This window comes from Lissotriton helveticus, chromosome 2_1 (genome assembly GCF_964261635.1).
Source record: "Lissotriton helveticus chromosome 2_1, aLisHel1.1, whole genome shotgun sequence".
NCBI lineage: Eukaryota > Metazoa > Chordata > Amphibia > Caudata > Salamandridae > Lissotriton > Lissotriton helveticus.
This window is the reverse complement of record NC_136059.1, coordinates 148,418,065-148,438,793: the sequence shown is the minus strand read 5'-3', so window position 1 is coordinate 148,438,793 and position 20,729 is coordinate 148,418,065.

Below are 20,729 nucleotides of genomic sequence, written 5' to 3'. Positions count from 1 at the left end.
TTTTAACTGTATTAATCGATTGTTTTTTATCATGTATTGTGTGATGATAAATTGTTAAGATAAATTGAATGAATATGTAAAATGTTCTCTTGAAAAAAACCTATATGATTATTGTTTTAAATAAATTGTGTATATTGAGTATATGAAAGAAACTGTTTTTAAAAAGGAAAAATAAAATACATTTAGATACATCAAATGTTATGTTTTGACTTAAATGCAATCTTTGAGGTGCTGTTGTTATAATTGATCAAAACAAATGTTATTGTTGACTTAGAATCCAAACACACAGAAAGGAATCTTCTTTTTTGCTACTTCATCTCCCGGTCCTTTCTGGGTTAAGCAGGGAAAACTCTCCTTTTTTATAAGCAAAATGGAAGAATCCTTACTCTGAAGGGATAGCGGTTTGCCAAGGTGACAGTGGAAGTGGACAGAGGGTACCCTAAAAACTTTTTACCCATTCATTCAAACGTGCTAGGTACTACAACGAAGAGTATATGTTAGATTTGACTAGGGATAGGACTAGGACTACACACCGGTAAAGAAATAACAGTGAATATACCTGCACTGACTCTAGACCAATACCTAAAAGGCGAGATGGGGGTCAAGATTCTATTCCAAAATATATATACCCACTGTGGTGAGATGTATGTATACAAAAGACACTGGGGATTAAAGTAGATCAACTGTGGTGTATTTTTGCCCCCCAGACTTGTTATCCCGAATGATTTCGGGAGAGACTAAGAAGGGACTATATTATCCCAGAAGAAGCATTTGTCTTTGTGTCTGCACAAGCAACAGTGCACAACCGGAAGGTGAGCTATAGTTCCACCAATATATATATTCTAGATAACTATGGGGAAATAGCCCTTGATGTTACCGATTGAGTTCACGATATCCAGTGTGATTGAGAGAATGAGAAGAGTGAGTGTGTCTGTAGATGTATTTGTGCCAGTAGTATATGGGAGTTTATAACTGTTCTCTCAACTAGTGAAGCCAAGTATTTTAATAGTGGAACTCTTTTTACCAGATGAGGCCTGTGATTTATTAAATATATGTTTGCACTAATGTAGTTCTGCATTTTCCATGTGGGTATCTGCACCAGATCTGCTTTAAGATTGTATTTTGTAATAATTGTTTATGGTTTTTTTTAATATACTTGATGGTCCAATCAGGACAATACCATCGAAACGCGTCAGCGCCTTGATAGGCGGGCCCCGGTAATTATGACCTACAACTTTAGCTAATTACTGTATTGTGACGCGGGGTCTTCTAGTACGTAATACCCCTACTAGCTACAATCCCCAAGATCCTTTGAGCCACTTGCGCTATGCTATGCGTACGTCGCTACTCCACGCGTAGGGCGGTGCCGGCAGTCAGTGGCTTTTTTTCGCGGGAAAAGACCACTTATAAATACGCCTGTCCCCGTTAGAACCATGCAAAAGCCGGGAACCGAGACCGGACAGGTTTGAAGGTGGGGCAGGAGCTACCCCCACGTGGCCACACGGTCCCCTGAGACACGGAGACTCTACAGAATACGGGTAAGACTGTGTGTGGTGTATTGTATGGAACGCAAGAAGTATGAGTATCTTAACTGTCACGAATTTACATGAAGAATTAAAATGGACACTGGAAGAATGATGAGAGAGATTTTAAAAGTGTTCTGATTCATTGGTAATACGCACTGCCTGGCATGTTGATACTGTCAGTTTGCGAGCCACTCCACTATATTCTCTCACAAATCCTGAGAGTGTACAGACCTTGATGTGAGTGGCACAAGATTGAAAGAGTTTGAATACTACTAAGTTGTACATTGTTTGGCACTGGTGGGCTCGCTCTTTCAACTAAGCACGTATTTGGGAAACACAAACGTGTAAAATTACATGTATACTCATACATTGCTGTATGTTTTTTCCCTCTTTTTATTGATTTCTTCCAGATGGAGACCCACATGTGGTAGACAAATTCTTTATCACACACATAAGGAGCAGCTACTCTGCCCTTTTTTTCACTGACAAGATAGGGAACTCCCCTTTCTGTACCCCCGGGAGGCCAACACGAGCCCTGAAGAAAGTCCAGGACCTTTATGGCCACATATGGACTGAAACATGTTGGCACTAGGGTCTTAGGACCATAATACCCCTATATCGACCCATTTTTTAGTTTATTTTAATAACCCTGACAGACCCTAAAATAAAGGAAAACTGGGGTTCTGTCTGTGTTTTTTTTTTACATCTTTAGTCCCCCTAGTCTTCTACAAACTTCAAAGAGCTCCCAACACTGTGGTTGAGCCAACCCCGACTTATAGGGGTCGGGGTGACCCGATGATGAAGCGTGACACCAAAAGGGTGTGTGAGGGTAACTAAACAAAAAGGAATCTTTTCCTTCCTCACCTATTGGTGAAGTTACACATTTCTCCATACACTGTATGCTTCAGGTCCCCCCATTTAAGTGCATTTCAGATTGACCATCGCCCGGTCAGTTGGAGTAATTTTTGTGTTTTAGTGATTTCATGTGGGAGGAGTTACTCCAACCCAATTTCCTCTCTACCCTCCAGGCATTGAAAAAGTTTTTCAAAAGCCTTCCTTGTGTACACACGGCACTTGCTCAATGCCACATCATGCTGTAAATTCCTACAGAGGCAAATTGAAGAAAAAATACTAAATACCAAAGGAAAATGATACTAATTGTTCACCTGAAATATATTAGCTAGTAGTTCTTCCCTCGACGTACCAAGTACATTTTCAGGTGATAAAATCCAGTTTACAGTTCTGCGTCTGTATAAGGCTTCCAAAGGCACAGGGTTATTTTATTCTGCATAAGATCTCTTGAGTATGGGGGGTGGCTACGACAGCCATGATGGCAGACGTGTCTGACTGGAGCTCCTGCAGTCGGCTCGCAAAATCGTGATTATCGGTGTCGGTGGGCCCTGCTGGAGGGACGAGTGATATCCAAAGACAGCAGTGACCTTAAGGGCCAACAAATAACAGAGTCCGCAGGCTCAATCAGCCACGACAAACCTGGGTTTTTATTTGGAAAAAAGGTTTGCACTGGGCAAAGGTGCTACTAATACATGAGTGCTGACAACTATATCATAGGTATGCTATACAAATAACTAATCTGGACACACATAATATACAAAAATATATACTGTTTATTATTCTTATATTTTTCTCTTTTTTGTTTCTTAGGTTTATAGTATTTATCCAAAAAAATATGTTATTTTAATTCACAATAACAGTACATTTGATTAAACATCAATAAAATTGATCAGCGAGAAAAGATTATTTACACTTGATATATCTATAAATATGAAGAGGTATAACCACACAAAGGACAATAAGAACAACAAATAAAGAAAAAAAAGGGGAAAAACTGTTTGTTGACAATAGCAAAGGTAAATCAGTAAATCCTGGGATGTAAAGTTGTCAAATAGATGTTAATGTCCAAAAATAAATGGGAACACTGGTTGAAAGACAACGATGTCACCAACGCGTTTCAGTCTTGGACCTTCCTCAGGGTGAATCTACCAGTGGCATGCTAAAATAAAAACATTTTTTATAACATAAGCATATATCTATGATATAGCTGTGAACTGCACTAGACAATTCACCAAAAAAGAATATTATAAAAACACTCCCCATCCCCACAATGTTCAGGTTGCAAAAGGGTAGTTACAAATAATGGCCTCCAATCACACACAATTTAATAGTATAGAGATAGCTCAAAGAGAAAAGACCCCGATTACCAAATACATACATACATCAGATCTAAAAAACAAGATTAACAAAACAGGCCATAGCACTGTTTTTATTGCTGAGTTGGTCCTGTGTGGTTAAGTCAAAGCTTACCTAACAATTCTTGTATGTAGGACACTATCATGTAAAGAATCCAGTGGGATTTATTATTGAGATCCACTTCCTCAAATGTGTATTATACTCAAAGATAAGAAACCTGTCATAATGATATCAATACACAGAAAAGTTCCTAAGGCTATTTCCCAAATTTTACAGACCTTCATGTGCTAATTTAGACAACCTTATTGATATTTACCTTCATAGTTGAGTTTTCTAATACTGTAAATTCAGGGGCAACAGTATTAAGTATGATACAAATACATACAAGCATGAATGAGGAAAACCTAATAGAGAAAAGAGAACAAAAAAAGGGGCAAAACTAAGACATAAGAAGGTATACTTCTGTTTATGAGTGAATTACTAACTGTAAGCTGGTTATTACAGAATCAGCACTTTACTTACCTATTATTATTATGTTTTGGGTCTCCTGTAGATGACCGGCATCAGAGCTGGGTCCAACCATAGGAAGTTCAGATGGAGAACGAGGCCCGCACATATTTTCCTCAGAAGATAAAAAAGAGGACACTAATACCTCCCGAAAAGAATCGATTACCCCACCGGAGGTGACCACACAAACTGCAGACACTTTTATCTAAACAAACTGAGATGATGCGATAAGGTCTGTAATTGCGCCACTTAAACTCGCCCTCAAATAGCGAGGAGACAAAGCAACACAACTTCACCCATTCATGGCCAATAGTAAATACAGTTTAACAGGGTGACACAAGTGGGTATAACAAGTAACAGATGGAGGGTCCCACCGACACCATGATTATTTCACTGGCAAACACGAGCTGTATAGAACATGTATCGCAAGTACTAGGATCCACAAACCCCCCCTCCCCCCACCAGGTTATAACGAACTAACGTAGTTACAGCATATCTGGTTTGGACGTACCGCCAAGGGCGATAGGTCCTTTAAGTTGGTACCATGTCCCTTTGTTAGGTTTTACACCTCTCCCCCAAAGAACCGAACAACAACTACAGAGAATATCATACAGGCGGGCGACAGAAATGCCAATAGCAACACAGCCTTATAATCCCATAGAGTGTGACTTAAATTCTGCAAGACACTCAATAATACACCTTACCAATACAATAATACCAAACCACCCCCAATATATATACAAAATGATATGATAAATGACTCATTACAGATCTTACAAAACATGTTTTATTAAAAGAAACTAATATAGCAATGTTAAAATGTCATTATACAACTTCAATGTCACAATCAAACTTATTACATAATTCATAAAAACTATACATTAGAACTTTCTACTGTTATACAGTATACAAAATCACATTGACCCCAACATATAAAAAGAAAAAGGACTAGACAGTGCACTTTGTCTTTAGAGAAACGTATCCTGGGTAACAATACAACAACCTGGCCTGGATACAATAATTATTCTAGCATCTGCAGGTCCGGTTCTACCCTGGATTGAGATAAATGATGCACCAACACGTTTCAATGGTTAATTTATTATTCCATCTTTTTTAAGACCATAATGTTTTCAATTCTAATTTGTAATGTCAGGTTTCTATGTCTTTTGTACGAGATCCCATCTATTATGCGATACACTTCTTCTTATATGAAGAATATCTTCCCGCTGTAGAGTTTCAATTGCTCCTATACCCTTATTATTTAGATCGATTAGTCTCTGTTCTACAAGTCCCTCGATATTGAAAGATACCACAATTCGAACCCGTGCAAGTTTACGGCTCGATAACAATGCTCATGTTTTATTAATCTTCTCTTCTTGCTGCCATTAATGTGCCTGAGCGAAGGGGCTGTACAGTCTACAGCCTCCTCTGTCCTTCCGCACTTATTCAGATGCTGGGAAGTAGACGTACGGTCCTCCTCTCCGCTATTGTGTGAAATTTTAACATTGCTATATTAGTTTCTTTTAATAAAACATGATTTGTAAGATCTGTAATGAGTGATTTATCATATGATTTTGTACATATATTGGGGGTGGTTTGGTATTATTGTATTGGTAAGGTGTATTATTGAGTTTCTTGCAGAATTTAAGTTACACTCTAAGTGATTATAAGGTTGTGATGTTATTGGCATTTCTTTCCAAGGGATATTTTGTTTAACTTGTTAAAAGTGCTCTATTCCCTTGGTTTGAGCAAAGGGTCTCTCTCTGTTGCTTACAGACAATGAAAACTAACCTTAATCACCAACACGGTGAGGGTGTGGGGAGCACCCCTACTTATTCGGGGCATAGCGTGCCTGATCGTACAAAAATCATAACTTGTCTAGCAGGACGTTGGCCACAGACATTAGCGTCTTACGCTAAATTTTAGAGGCTTACACATATAAAGTAAACGATACTCAATCTACTCCTATACCAAGCGGCAAGGTGCACAGATAGCCCTTCTACAGGAGACACACCTAACTACGCAAGAGCTAGACAGCTTACGTAATAAATGGAGAGGGACCATTTGTGAGCAAAACAAATAGGAGGTACCCCTGATATTTTTAACAGCGAGAGGGGTTGGAACAGTAGAAACATTTGGAAATCCCTGTCTAGCAAGACAGCAGATAGCTATTTTTAGTACTTATGGAAGTGGTCTGGTTTGAAAGGGATAATATTGTATACCATTATATATAGGGGGCAGATTTACCTACTAGGTGAAGCACTGTACTCCAACTTAATGAACTTAAAAACGCACTTGAATATACCAAACAGAAAAAGTTTTTTGTCGTTAAAAATGATCATAAGAATTTATTTACCTCCCAATTGGGTTACAATCTAACACATTATCACAGATAAAGAAAAAAATAAAAAATTAAAAAAATAAAAAACCACTTAACATGGTTGTACAGTATAATATAAAAAGTCAAAAACAGTCGACGCAGCGTTTCGGTGCTTTTTCTTTTTTCACACCTTCTTCAGGACCTTAAAACATTTGACTCCATTATTTCTAGAAATAAATAAAAGCGTTTTTTAGTATTTCTCCTTGTACAAGTTCATCATTTTTACGTAGTTTTACCACTACCTATCGTTATACAATATTGGATATGTCAGACCACTTCATTCGAACAACAGAAAGTTTTCTTGCACAGTGGAGCTCAGATTCGAGATCCTATAACTGACTTGACATTATTTCTGGGACAATATCCCTCTGGAAACTGTATCTATTTTTATACATCACTTTCTTCGACAATAGGATGCAATTTATGTTAAGGTTTTAAAGTAACTTAGTCATCGTACCTGTGTTTTAAAATTGATGCATTTCAAAATAATTCCATACGTATTTGCGAGATGCTCAGGTATTTCAATTTCCTTGAGCTATACTGATAATAAACAACAGAAAAAAACTCAGTTGAATAACAAGTGTAAATGGATCCTATCTTAAGCTGTTAAGTTCATACACAGTATCAATATTACCTCTTAATATAAGCAACTCTATGTTATATGTACACGGAGGAGCCACCATCAGTCAGGGCGGAACTTCTTATAGTCTTTGAACCTGGATGTGTATAAATGTCCAAGTTGAAATATATTTCCCTGAATTTTTTAATTGATTCTATTATTTGTTAGAGGACAAACGATTTTGGCAATCCTATAACTGGAGATTAAGGTTACTAACCTTGTTGTGATTTTGGCCGATTTATTATGGACGTCCTCGAGATTATATGTTACTCGAACCCAATATCAGGATTTCTTTCATACAGGATCCAAATATCTATAAGTGTATGAAAAACATACATTTTCTGAGGTAGATTTCACTAAGAACCCACAGCTTTGCTAATTGTACATTAATTAATACTATGTTGCTATGTATTTTTAAGATTTTTAGGATGAACATTTACGATAAAGGAGACCTTATGTTTGTGTTATAAGGCACAGTTTTTTTTAAAAAAGGTTGCCTCGGTTTTATAGGTCTAAGGCATGTTCTATGTACATATAAAACCCAAAGTGGGCAAGCTACAGTCTTGTGCTAAGAAATGAAACTTCTAAATCTAATCGTTTTCCAAAAGATATTATTTAGAGAGATTACCTATAAAGACAATTTAAACTAATTTGAGTCCGCTAGTTTTGTGCCCGTGTCTCACCTTATGTCTCAATTGTGGCCTCCCTGCTCCTCCGTGTTGTCGTCTTCCTGGAGATTAGAAGAGTGACGCACATGTTTTGGAGCGACCTATTTATATCCTGTGTGTCGGGCTAGACCCGGAAGTAATGCGGCTGTTAAAAAACGCCGTTTTATACAAAATAATAATATTCATAATATTGCCCAACTGGTCAAAGATCTTAAAGTATTGCATATGGGATTGTATTCGGTCAACGTAATTTAGTATTCGTCCCGAAAAACAGAAACTCTTTTGGAAAAACCGGGACTTCATCGACCTGGTAATTAAATTGTAGCGCCACGCGATATTTCTTGAAGCTATTTTAGAATTATTAGTCATAGAAGATGCGAATGAAAGGGCAATCTTAAAAACTCTTTATGTTTCGCGATGTAATGACAATATTGTTTGATTTTTACTCCGCGTTTATAACGGCGGCCATCTTGGAACGGGTAAAATGCAATACAATGTTCCGAGGAACAAACCACATCATGAAATATCGAGTGCAAGTCAGGCACTAATACACCAAATATATACAAATAATCAACATCTTTTGCAGTGGTTTCACATTAGGCTCTATAAAACAGTATTTTCAAATTCAGAATGTTGATCAACCTTCCATAAAGAGCCCACTTTGGGTTTTATATGTACATAGAACATGCCTTAGACCTATAAAACCGAGGCAACCTTTTTTTTAAAAAAACTGTGCCTTATAACACAAACATAAGGTCTCCTTTATCGTAAATGTTCATCCTAAAAATCTTAAAAATACATAGCAACATAGTATTAATTAATGTACAATTAGCAAAGCTGTGGGTTCTTAGTGAAATCTACCTCAGAAAATGTATGTTTTTCATACACTTATAGATATTTGGATCCTGTATGAAAGAAATCCTGATATTGGGTTCGAGTAACATATAATCTCGAGGACGTCCATAATAAATCGGCCAAAATCACAACAAGGTTAGTAACCTTAATCTCCAGTTATAGGATTGCCAAAATCGTTTGTCCTCTAACAAATAATAGAATCAATTAAAAAATTCAGGGAAATATATTTCAACTTGGACATTTATACACATCCAGGTTCAAAGACTATAAGAAGTTCCGCCCTGACTGATGGTGGCTCCTCCGTGTACATATAACATAGAGTTGCTTATATTAAGAGGTAATATTGATACTGTTTATGAACTTAACAGCTTAAGATAGGATCCATTTACACTTGTTATTCAACTTAGTTTTTTTCTGTTGTTTATTATCAGTATAGCTCAAGGAAATTGAAATACCTGAGCATCTCGCAAATACGTATGGAATTATTTTGAAATGCATCAATTTTAAAACACAGGTACGATGACTAAGTTACTTTAAAACCTTAACAGAAATTGCATCCTATTGTCGAAGAAAGTGATGTATAAAAATAGATACAGTTTCCAGAGGGATATTGTCCCAGAAATAATGTCAAGTCAGTTATAGGATCTCGAATCTGAGCTCCACTGTGCAAGAAAACTTTCTGTTGTTCGAATTAAATGGTCTGACATATCCAATATTGTATAACGATAGGTAGTGGTAAAACTAGGTAAAAATGATGAACTTGTACAAGGAGAAATACTAAAAAACGCTTTTATTTATTTCTAGAAATAATGGAGTCAAATGTTTTATGGTCCTGAAGAAGGTGTGAAAAAAGAAAAAGCACCGAAACGCTGCGTCGACTGTTTTTGACTTTTTATATTATACTGTACAACCATGTTAAGTGGTTTTTTATTTTTTTATTTTTTTCTTTATCTGTGATAATGTGTTAGATTGTAACCCAATTGGGAGGTAAATAAATTCTTATGATCATTTTTAACGACAAAAAACTTTTTCTGTTTGGTATATTCAAGTGCGTTTTTAAGTTCATTAAGTTGGAGTACAGTGCTTCACCTAGTAGGTAAATCTGCCCCCTATATATAATGGTATAGAATATTATCCCTTTCAAACCAGACCACTTCCATAAGTACTAAAAATAGCTATCTGCTGTCTTGCTAGACAGGGATTTCCAAATTTTTCTACTGAGGGACCATTTGTGGCACTTCATACTCCGCATACGCTTGAGGAGCACTAACCGGAGTCAGCCTGGGGACCCCTTTTCAGGAGCTCAGGAGGCCGGTGGATGAGGAAGGGAGATACGCACTCCTGGAGGGGCTCGTGGAGGGACAACCGGTACTATTGGGCAGTATATATGCCCCAAACAATGAACAGGAAAAGTTTTGGGATCATCTTACAGGAGTCCTCGCACAATACAAATCCACACCGTGGATATTAGGTGGGACTATAATTGCGTGCAGAACCTTGCCCTGGACAGATCCCACCCCCCGCCTCCACACTCTCCCGCTCACAAGCAGATGGAGCTATGCTAAGCATGGACCACACACTGGAGGCCATAGAGGCATAGAGAACGCGACATCCACAAATCAGAATATACTCGTTCCACTCCATCCCACACAACCACCGGGTAAGATTAGATAGATTTCTCTGCTCAGCAACAATAGTTCCCAAAATCCAGCATTCCAATTACTTAGGACAGGTCCTCTTGGACCACGATGCCCATATACTAACTCTAAAATGGAGGCCTCCCCACCCTCCAGTACATATCTGAAGACTTCCACAGGAATGTCTGACTGACCAGGTATTTAAGCATGAACTTGGAGAAAGCAAACAAGAATATTTCTCTAAAAACACGGGCACAGCGACATCCAAATTAGTGGAAAGGGAAGTGTTCAAACTGGTGGCCCGGGGAGAATGTAAAAAGCAAATAGCGAGGGTCAAGAAGACATTGGAACACATATCAACACAGACGAAAGCAAACTAGCGACCCGAACAAAAGAAAAGGATGCGAATAGAGCAACCATAATACAGGTAGCAGAAGCAAAAACAGCATACACATCCGCCATACTAGACTTGCGTAGATATAATTTCAAAGCACACAATGCTAGAATACATAGGGAGGTGGACAGAACGGGGCACTATTAGCTTGGCTAGCACATCAGGACACAGAGGCCAAACCAATTACTGAAATACTAGACCCTAATGGTAACTCTGTACGAGTGCAGGGGCGCTAAGTGGCGCACTGGTGTATGGACGCCTCATCGTAAGGCTCTCACAGACTGGCGCAATTAATCCTATAATCGATCCTCGAACCGATATGTGATCGGGCTGAAACTGCCACCATCTGCTGAGGAGGCTGCCCGGGTGCTCCGGTGAAATTTTCAGGCTGATCGCTCATACCCCAAGGCTGGTGGAGGCTCCGTTGTGCCCAGCGACCTGGACTGCTGGAGGGCTTGATGCAGCCGGCCGGCCTGTCGCACAACGTGAGGCCGAGGATCCAGTAACATCTGCTGGGCCCTGGAAGGCGCGAAACTACCGGAGCGGCGGTGGCGAGACGCGCTGTCCGAGCTCCACTCCTCATAGCGGCGCCTTGAAGATAGCGGTGCTGTTGCTCGGCCCGTCCACCCCTGCAGGTACTCGCTATAATTTCCTAGATCCCCTGGGCAAACTGTTTGCTGAGTGCGACCAGCGGTCTGCTGACGGCTGTCGGGGGTGGAGGCCATCTTAGGAACGGCCCCTCAGCCTATCCACGAGACATTCAGGGGATCACTGATCACATACCCCCAGGCGTGGAAGACATCGCGGTGCACGCAGCGCCGGCTGCATATGCCGTCAGCTCTAGGGAGCCACCCGGGAATCGGCTGATCTCAGCGGTCCATCTTCTGGCTGCCCCTTGACAGCGGGGTGAGTGGAGCGAGCGGCGCTGTGCAGGGGCCGAGGCTGCGGCCATTATTGGGGATCTACAACTACTTTCCAGCTACTGGCATTAACTGGGTCCTAAAGTGAAAGTGCACGACGGTGTGCAAGAGGCAGGAGACGCAGGTGGTACCAGCCACTTGGAGACGGCGGTGGCTTGCCATGCACTAAAACCTTTGGCACTTACTAATCCTTATTGACTGCGACCACCGCCCCTCACCGGCTAATTACCATCCTGGGAGAGGAGGCTACTCCATGCGACTGACTGTGCTGCGGGCCTACTTCACGAGTACTGCCAATGGTGCGCGACCGTCCTACCACCCTGAGGGCAATTGACGCACGGTGAGACAGCGGTGGGGTGGTCTCACTGGGAGACCCCTAAGTCGGAGTTGAAGAAGAGATTGGAGGACGAAGGAGACGACAGACACTGGCATTAACATTGATTTAAACCCCACCCGAGTGCTGATATTTACTGGCGCTCGTTGCGACGGTACAGACACTGCGTTGATAGTGCTCACCGAGCCTGCATACCAGTGGTGAACTAGCTGCTCACTTTACTGCGCACTGTGCTGCTTGTGTGTGATTGGTGGTAAGATGGGCCGACCTGACGCGCGTCAGCCGAAGCTTACATTTGATGCCGCGAAGAAGTCAACCCGTACCAATCCGGAGCAACTGCCGCAGATGGAAACCAGTAATCCTACTAGTAGTCAGACGACCAACTCCACTGATATCCAGGAAATTCTACGTGAGATGTGACAGGGATTCGCAACTATTGCTGATAAGGTGGACAGAATATCGTCCAGGATGGATGCTGTCGTGCACAAGCTGGATGTCCATGAGGGGAGACTGAAGGAAGCGGAACAGCGGATCTCAGACGTTGAAGATACCTCAGGACAACATACGTCACGACTTACGCGGATGGATGACCTGCTACGCACAATAGCGGCGAAGAACGAGGATTTGGAGGCGAGGAGTCGCCGTAATAACATACGCGTAGTGGGTATTCCGGAGTCCACCAATGTGGGCAGAATGGAGGACTATGTGGAAAAACTCCTGTTGGCTTCTGTGGGCTCGGACGCATTCTCCCCCCAGTTCATTGTAGAGAGGGCGCACAGATCCCTTGGACCGGTACCCAAGCCGGGCATGAAACCGAGGCCTATCATAGCCTGCTTGCTGAACTATAGGGATAGAGACACAGCACTACGGGCGGCTCGGACCGCCAAAGCACTTAACTATGATGGAAACAGCTTCACGATATACCCTGACTTCACTCCTATGGTACAGGACGAACGGCGCAAGTTTCTGGACGTCAAGGCGGAGCTTCGCACTCTTCAGGTGGATTACGCACTACTCTATCCGGCTAGACTACGAATCACGTACCAAGGCCGCCAAAAATTTTTTACGAAACCGCAGCAAGTTGAGGAATTTAGAAAACATTTTAAACGCACAACGCTCCAGAACAGGGACGGGATGGCTGCGCCTGACCGCGGAGAAGACCGCATGGGGGATGAGGAACAGTGATCTCCTGACTCTTGATCTTCAGATTTCGCCCTGAATCCTGTCTGTGAGTACTACGGTGTGGACTAGTACACGGCAATAGACATGATCATTGATTTCTATACTCCTTGAATTTTTGCGGTGGGTGGGGGTTTTATCCTGACACAATTTGGTCTTGATCCTCATCGCCAGGCACCCCCCTTTCCCCCCGATGGCTAAGGGTGTCCCGCTGTTGGGAACTTGTGGAGGGGAGGGGGTGCTGTGTTGCCACCTAGAATGCTACCCAACGGGTATTACCGATATTGTTACTGTTGTTACAGGGTGTTTTCTCGCCCTCGATTGTTGAGGGCAATGGGGAGGGGAGGGGTGGAAGATTGCACTGGCAAGTTGGGGAAGCCTCTGTGGGTGGTGGGTGGGGAATGGGGGAAAATGTGGGAATTTTATGAGTTGGTTGAATGCGAATTACACGGGCAAGACAACACAGTGATATGCTGGAGGGATGCGAGTGGACTTGTTGAGTATGTTGCATTGTGGTTATGGGTGCTCCATTGTACGATCCTCAAACAGATTGAAATAGGTCACACTAGGCGCAGGAACTGTTAACAAATGCACCTTTATATCCTGGAATGTGCGTGGACTGAAGGATGCACGGAAACGTAGGCAATTATTAGCATATTGGGACAGACACAGTGTACAGGTGGTTATGCTGCAAGAAACTCACGAACCCCCAGCGGCTGCCTCCACATTCGGCGCGAGATGGGCGGGTGTTAGGGCTTTCTCGAACTACTCCTCTTATTCCAGGGGCACTGCTATACTTATACACCGAGCCCTCCCCTTCACACTGCAAGGTCAACTGATTGATAAGGAGGGGAGATATGTGATTGTATGGGGGAGGTTGGGTGGAGAAACGATCACCATTGCCAACTGCTATGCGCCTAATGTTGATGATCCTCACTTTTTTGCGCAACTCTGGGGGGTATATTGGATGTGGGTTCCAGGCACCTGATCTGGGGTGGAGACTTCAATGTGGCCCTGCATCCGAGATTAGATAGAGCGGATGGATGTTCAACATACCATACTAGAGCGAGGGATTCCCTTAGAGGGATAGTTGAAGAGGAAGGATTGATTGATAGTTGGAGACGAGTGCATCCTGATACTCTAGATGGAACGCACTTTACCTCACACACTGGAACATGGGCCAGAATTGATTACATTTTTGTATCCATAAATCTAGCACCACATATTCTGCACTCTAAACATCTGCCCAGGACACATTCCGACCATTGCCCGGTCTTGACGGCTCTAGACATGCCCGGATTTAATAAACCACGCCCACCTTGGCGCTTACACCCTAGTGTACTGATAGATACTGTCTTCCGCGAAGAACTTAGAACAGACATAGAAGAATTTTTTCCCCGGAATAAAGATACTGTAGACTCTGTAGAGACAGTCTGGGAGGCTTTCAAAGTTACGGTGAGGGGATGGTGCATTGCTAAGAGCTCTGGGGTGCTGAGGGACATTCAACGTGCTCTTCGAAGGTTAGAGGAGGACCTAAAAACTCTGGAGGATGGCATGGTTCGAGGGGCTACTGGAGACATGCGGTGCAAGTTCAGGGCTAAACTGTCAGAATACGAGGCAGAAGCGCAAAGGGAGGTATCATTCAAGGGAAAGCACTGGCGGGCCCGCGCTTATAACGAGGGAGGGAGACCGGGAAGAGCGCTTTCCATGGCAGTGCGGGTGGCACGGGGTTCAAACACTATCCTAGAACTGACCACAACGGACGGGGAGATACACAGGGAATCTGTTGGGATTCTGAATACACTCCAAACACACTATGAACAACTCTATACCTCACGGGCGTTCGGTGAAGTGGACCTGGATGACTATCTGGGGGACATTGTACTCTGCTGGATAAGCGATGTCCACAGACAGTTTCTAGGGGCGCCCTTCGAGTTGGACGAGGTGCGGGATGCCATTATGTCCTTGAGCAATGGGAAGGCGCCGGGTCACGATGGCTTACCCGCAGAATTTTATAAATGTTATATAGAGGTCCTTGCACCTGTTCTGCGGGAGGTATTTGAAGATGCCTTAGAAGTGGGTGTACTTCCGAGGTCTATGCGTGAGGTGATTATCACGTCTCTCCTCAAACCGGGGAAAAATGCTGCATACTGTGACTCGTACCGCCCACTGTCGCTCTTGAATTGTGACGCCAAAATTCTGGCCAAGGTGCTGGCGACGAGATTATCTTTACTTATGACTACACTCATATTGCCTGATCAGTCGGGCTTTGTCCCAACGAGATCGACCTCACACAACCTTCGCACGGTTTTCTCCCTGATCCAAACGGTACATCCTGAGATCCCGCTAGCCGCAGTTTTTCTGGATGCGTCAAAGGCGTTCGATTCGGTGGAATGGGGGTTCCTATTCACAGTCTTGCGAAGGATGGGGTTCCCCCCGATATTCGTAAACTGGGTACGGTTGTTATACACGGCTCCAACGGCGAGAGTACTCGCGAATGGCCAACTATCTGACGCCTTTGCAATAACAAGAGGAACCCGCCAGGGATGTCCTCTCTCCCCCTTACTGTTTGCCGTGGCGATAGAGCCATTGGCCTGTCGAATCCGGCAACTTCATGCGTCTAGCGCCTTCAATTACCACCAGCGTCAGCTTTCTATCTCGTTATATGCTGACGATGTTACCCTATACGTCAAAGATCCCAGCTCTAACTTGAATGCGTTGCTGCGGGAGTTTGTCGCCTTCGGAGGCCTCTCTGGCGTTTCTATTAACTGGGGTAAGTCCCAACTCTTCCCTCTAACGCCAGCAATATCGGAGTTCCCGCTGGAATACCCACTTGAGTGGTGCACCTCTGAACTGCGCTACCTGGGCATACATATATCGAGAGATAGGGGGGATACCTTACGTGTGAACTACGGAGTAGCTATTACTAAACTAGCGGATTCAGTGACCAGATGGATTAAATTGCCCTTGTCGATGGCGGCGAGAATCTCCCTCATAAAAATGGTGGTTCTACCGCGCTTCTTATACTTGTTCCTCAACGTTCCTTACTACCCAGGCGCATTCTTCTTCAAAACCCTACGCTCTGAGCTTATACGTCTTGTATGGGGGGGCAAGCAGGCACGCCTCCGCTGGGTAGTTATGACACAACCGTACCGTATGGGCGGATTTGACGTGCCTGATTTCGAGGCATATTACTTGAGTGCTCAGGCACACTACCTGTATCATTGGCTGAAACCGTCACCCTACATGCCGCAGGTGGCGGCGGAGGGTTGGATAGCCCATCCGCTACCGCTGGCAGGCGTGGTTCATGTCCCTACATCTGAATTGGATATGCATTCTAATACAGTGACCTGTACGATGGATGCATGGCATCGAATAGGGAGGAAGCTGCAGGCCCCATTACTATACACGGCTCGGATGCCACTGTCTTATCACCCGCGGATAGCACTCCTTCAAGAGGTGGGATTCCAAAAGCTGTGTCGTCGGCTACACATTCATAACTGGCGTGATCTTTTCTGCGAAGGGCTATTTCGGTCTCGAGAGGATTTCTTTCAGGAAAATGAACCCACCCCATTGGAGTTGTTTTATTATATACGGTTAAGGGAAGGCCTGAGGGTCTTGCTGCCGGAATACCCTCGTGAACCCCCCAGTGTGACCCCACTCACGGTAGTGGTGAATAGCGTTGATGGTGCGCATTTAGTGTCTAATATTTATAGAAGCCTACGAGAGGAAATGCCTGTTGTGGAGAGTACGGCTAGGGCGCATTGGTCATCAGATCTTGGCAGGGAGATAGCGGACGAGCAATGGGAGTATAGTTGTGACCTTTCAGGAGCGGTGATGTCCAGCTGTCGTTTTAAAATAATACATTATAGGTTCCTTCATAGGTTATACTATACGCCGGCTAGGAAATTTAGATTTGGTCTGCTTGACTCGGACAGATGTGAGAGGTGTGGTCAGGAGGGGGCGGACTTCTTTCATTTAGCGTGGACTTGCCTGCAAGTGCAGGAATACTGGTCACAGGTGCGTGAAGGACTTTCCCTTATGATAGGAGATGCCCTAACTATAGATCCACAACTGTTCCTACTAGGATACACGGCAAAGATTGCACGAACAGTTAGGAAATATACTGATGTGGCAATATTACTGGCCAGAAGACATGTGGCGTGTAGGTGGGGTCGGGGCAGAGCTCCTAAATTCAAGGTTTGGCTGCATGACATGTTATACTGCCAAGAACAGTACAGTATTTTTTCAGAATTGCTGCCTCTCAACTCTAGGCCAGCTGACATATGGGGTCCTCTGCAGACTTATCTTCTTGCAACTGCCACACAAGGAGAGGAGGACGTTGCCACTGAGGATATTACGCTAACGGCTGAATCAGTTTGAACTTGCATGCCTTGTCTTGATCAGGGATGGATGGGGGAAACTGTGATATGTCTATGCTGTTTTCAGATTTCTGTCATACGAGAATTGATTATGCAAGCAATGATGTCGGATATGTGGATTTATGCCTGATAAATACAGTCTACTGTAAGGACCCTCTGCCCGGCCCCTCGATCTGCCGGCTGCATACCCTGTTTAACAGTATTTCAAGTGCATTGAGAGCTGGATAAGTGCTTTCCCCCCCTAGCCTACTGAAGGGATGACCTGATCGTTGGCTTCGTTGCCCTCAACCCCGTATAGCAATTGCCAAGCTTAATATCGCAGCTGCCCAAGTGCCTGGATCTGTTTTGTTAGGTCCTCCCTGTGGTTATGACTCTGGTTTATACCCATATGAGATCCTTCCTATATATGTTCATACTTGACAAAAGTTCCACTGTGTTACTATATGTGTATCGCTGCCGGCCCTGTATGGTTGTAGGCACACTGCTGTGTAACTGTGTCTGTATGTCAATAAAAGTTTATAATCCCAAAAAAAAAAAAACCTCTGTACGAGTGCAGGTGGAAATACTGCAAATGTTTCTACATTATTATACCTCAATCTATAGGCAACCAACTATCAACACGCAAAGAGCGAGGGAGCGTTTCCTGAATTCACTCCGCATACCACAAGTCTCTGCAGCAGATAAAACCGTACTAGACACAGTAATACAGTCAGCAGACATCACCCAAGCAATACAGGCCCTCGCACATAATAAAGCCACCAGGATGGACGGTTTCCCCCTGGAAAACTACTTCACCTTCTCCTCATTATTGGTTCCCCACCTTGTAGAAATGTTTGCAGACACATTAGAAAAGGTAGAACTCCCAGGTTCCCTTAGTCAGTTTTGGTGACGTTCCCTAAACCACACCTTGACCCGAAGCAATTGGCCTCCTATAGACCCATCACATTGTTAGTGGCCGATTGTAAGATATTGGTGTACATATTAGCAGACTGAAACACACAAATCTTGCCGCCATTGATCCACCCCGACCAATGCGGGTTCGTCCCTGGGAGGAACACATCGTAGAATTTACGCTGACTATACCATATACAGGATCAAGCAAGAGTTAAATTCCCAACAGCTGCCTGTCTCATCTTGGATTTAGAAAAGGCTTTCGATACCCTCACATGGCCTTACCTCTTCACAGTCCTACAACGTGTAGGGATTGATCCTACTCTAGTAGCGTACACCCGGCTCTTGTACACTAAACTTACTTCTCGAATACGCATAGGAAGATACGTATTGTCCTCAATCAAGGTGGAATGGGGCACCAGACAGGGGTATCCACTCTCGCCCATCTTATTTGCCTTGGCCGTGGAACCTCTGGCAATGCCCCTACGCCGGTAAGGAGAGAACTGGAGCATCTCTATAGCAAGCACCATACCTAGTGTATTGATATACGCACACAACTTGTTCATATATGTGCGAGACATCACAGCAGACCTAACTTCTATATGGGCGACTCTCGGAGAGTTCGCAGAGGCATCAGGACTAAGAGTGAATTGGGACAAATCGATGATATATCCACTGAGTCCGAACCTCCTCCCACAAAGTGTTAGAATAGGGGAACAGGGCATAGCCTGGAGCGAGATCGCCACCCGTTATTAAGGGGTTTGACTATACCACTCTCCATCCGATATGTTGAGGGCAATCAACGAAAAGTACTGGCAGGGATAAGAGCGGCGGTGGGCTTCTGAAGAGCCTCCCCCTAGCCCCTATAGGTCAGGTAGCAATAGCCAAAATAATATTTGTACCACAGCTATTATACCACTTCACCAACATTCCAATCATCCCACCCCAAGCTTTTTTCCGGGATTTGGACTCCTTACTGAGCTCATTGATCTGGGGTACAGGTAGACATAGAGTTGCATTAGCGAAACTACAGTTACCCAAGGACCAGGGTGGATTAGGGGCACCGTCCTTTGAATCTTACTTCTTAGCAGCACAACTCCAATGGTTTTCCTACTGGAAAGCATATTGACATTTAGGGGAGACCCATACAGAGACAGGACCCGTACCAATACCTGAGATCCGCGGGTTGATCCTCCCTGGCTCTAAACTGAAACAACATAGCCCCTACAGGTATCAATAGCCCGCACATGTATGCAGAGGTTACACTGCATGTCTACAGGGACATCCGTCTACTCTCCTTCACTTCCACTGATCGGACTTCCCAGACGAGAGACATACTATACTACCCGCATGCTGCAAGTATGGACAGAACATTCACTGACAGAGATGGAATCTCTATTTGAGGATGGACAATTGCACCCATTCGATCAGATAGTGGAAGAATTTGACCTTCCGGGCAATTCTTACTTCATAGGCAGATCATAGGGAGTTACAGCCCATATCATAATCTAACAGAAGGAGAACCCAACACCCACCTGGTTATACATACTATTCTGCATATGGGAGCAGGCCAACACTTAGTTACTTGGATGTACAAAGCCATATGAGAACCAACCACTCAGTACACTGCGGGAAACATGGAAGGAAAAAAAATTGGGTGGCCATTGCATGACAAAGAGTGGGAGATAGCACTCGAATATCCAAAGAAGGAGTCTCGCAATGCACATTTTAAGAACATCCAATTTTACATATTGCACAGGGCATATCAAATGCCGCTGCGTCTTCAACGATACTTCCCCTCCACACAGCTTCTATGTCACAGATGCCAATCATCAGATGCAGACTTTCAACATATGTTCTGGACATGTCCTACAATACAACTGTACTGGTCTACCATACACAACACACTAAGTGATCTTACGGGCCTGTCAGAAATGAACACTTGGGAAGCCTGCACACTTGGAGTATTCCGACGACGGAAACAACACAAAGGGTAAATCTGCTTTATGTCACTGGCAACACTAATAACTAAAAGAGGAATAGCTATGTGCTGGCGGGTCCCAATAGGACCCCCAATAGCAGCATGGGTGGGAGCTGTAAACAAGTAGGGGGCAGCAGAAGAGGAAGCCATTAGGGATGAGGAATTAAAAGGACTACGCAAACATCACATATCCATGGAGAGGACTTCACTTTTACACCGACCGCTTCAAACAGCAGACGACCGAGCGC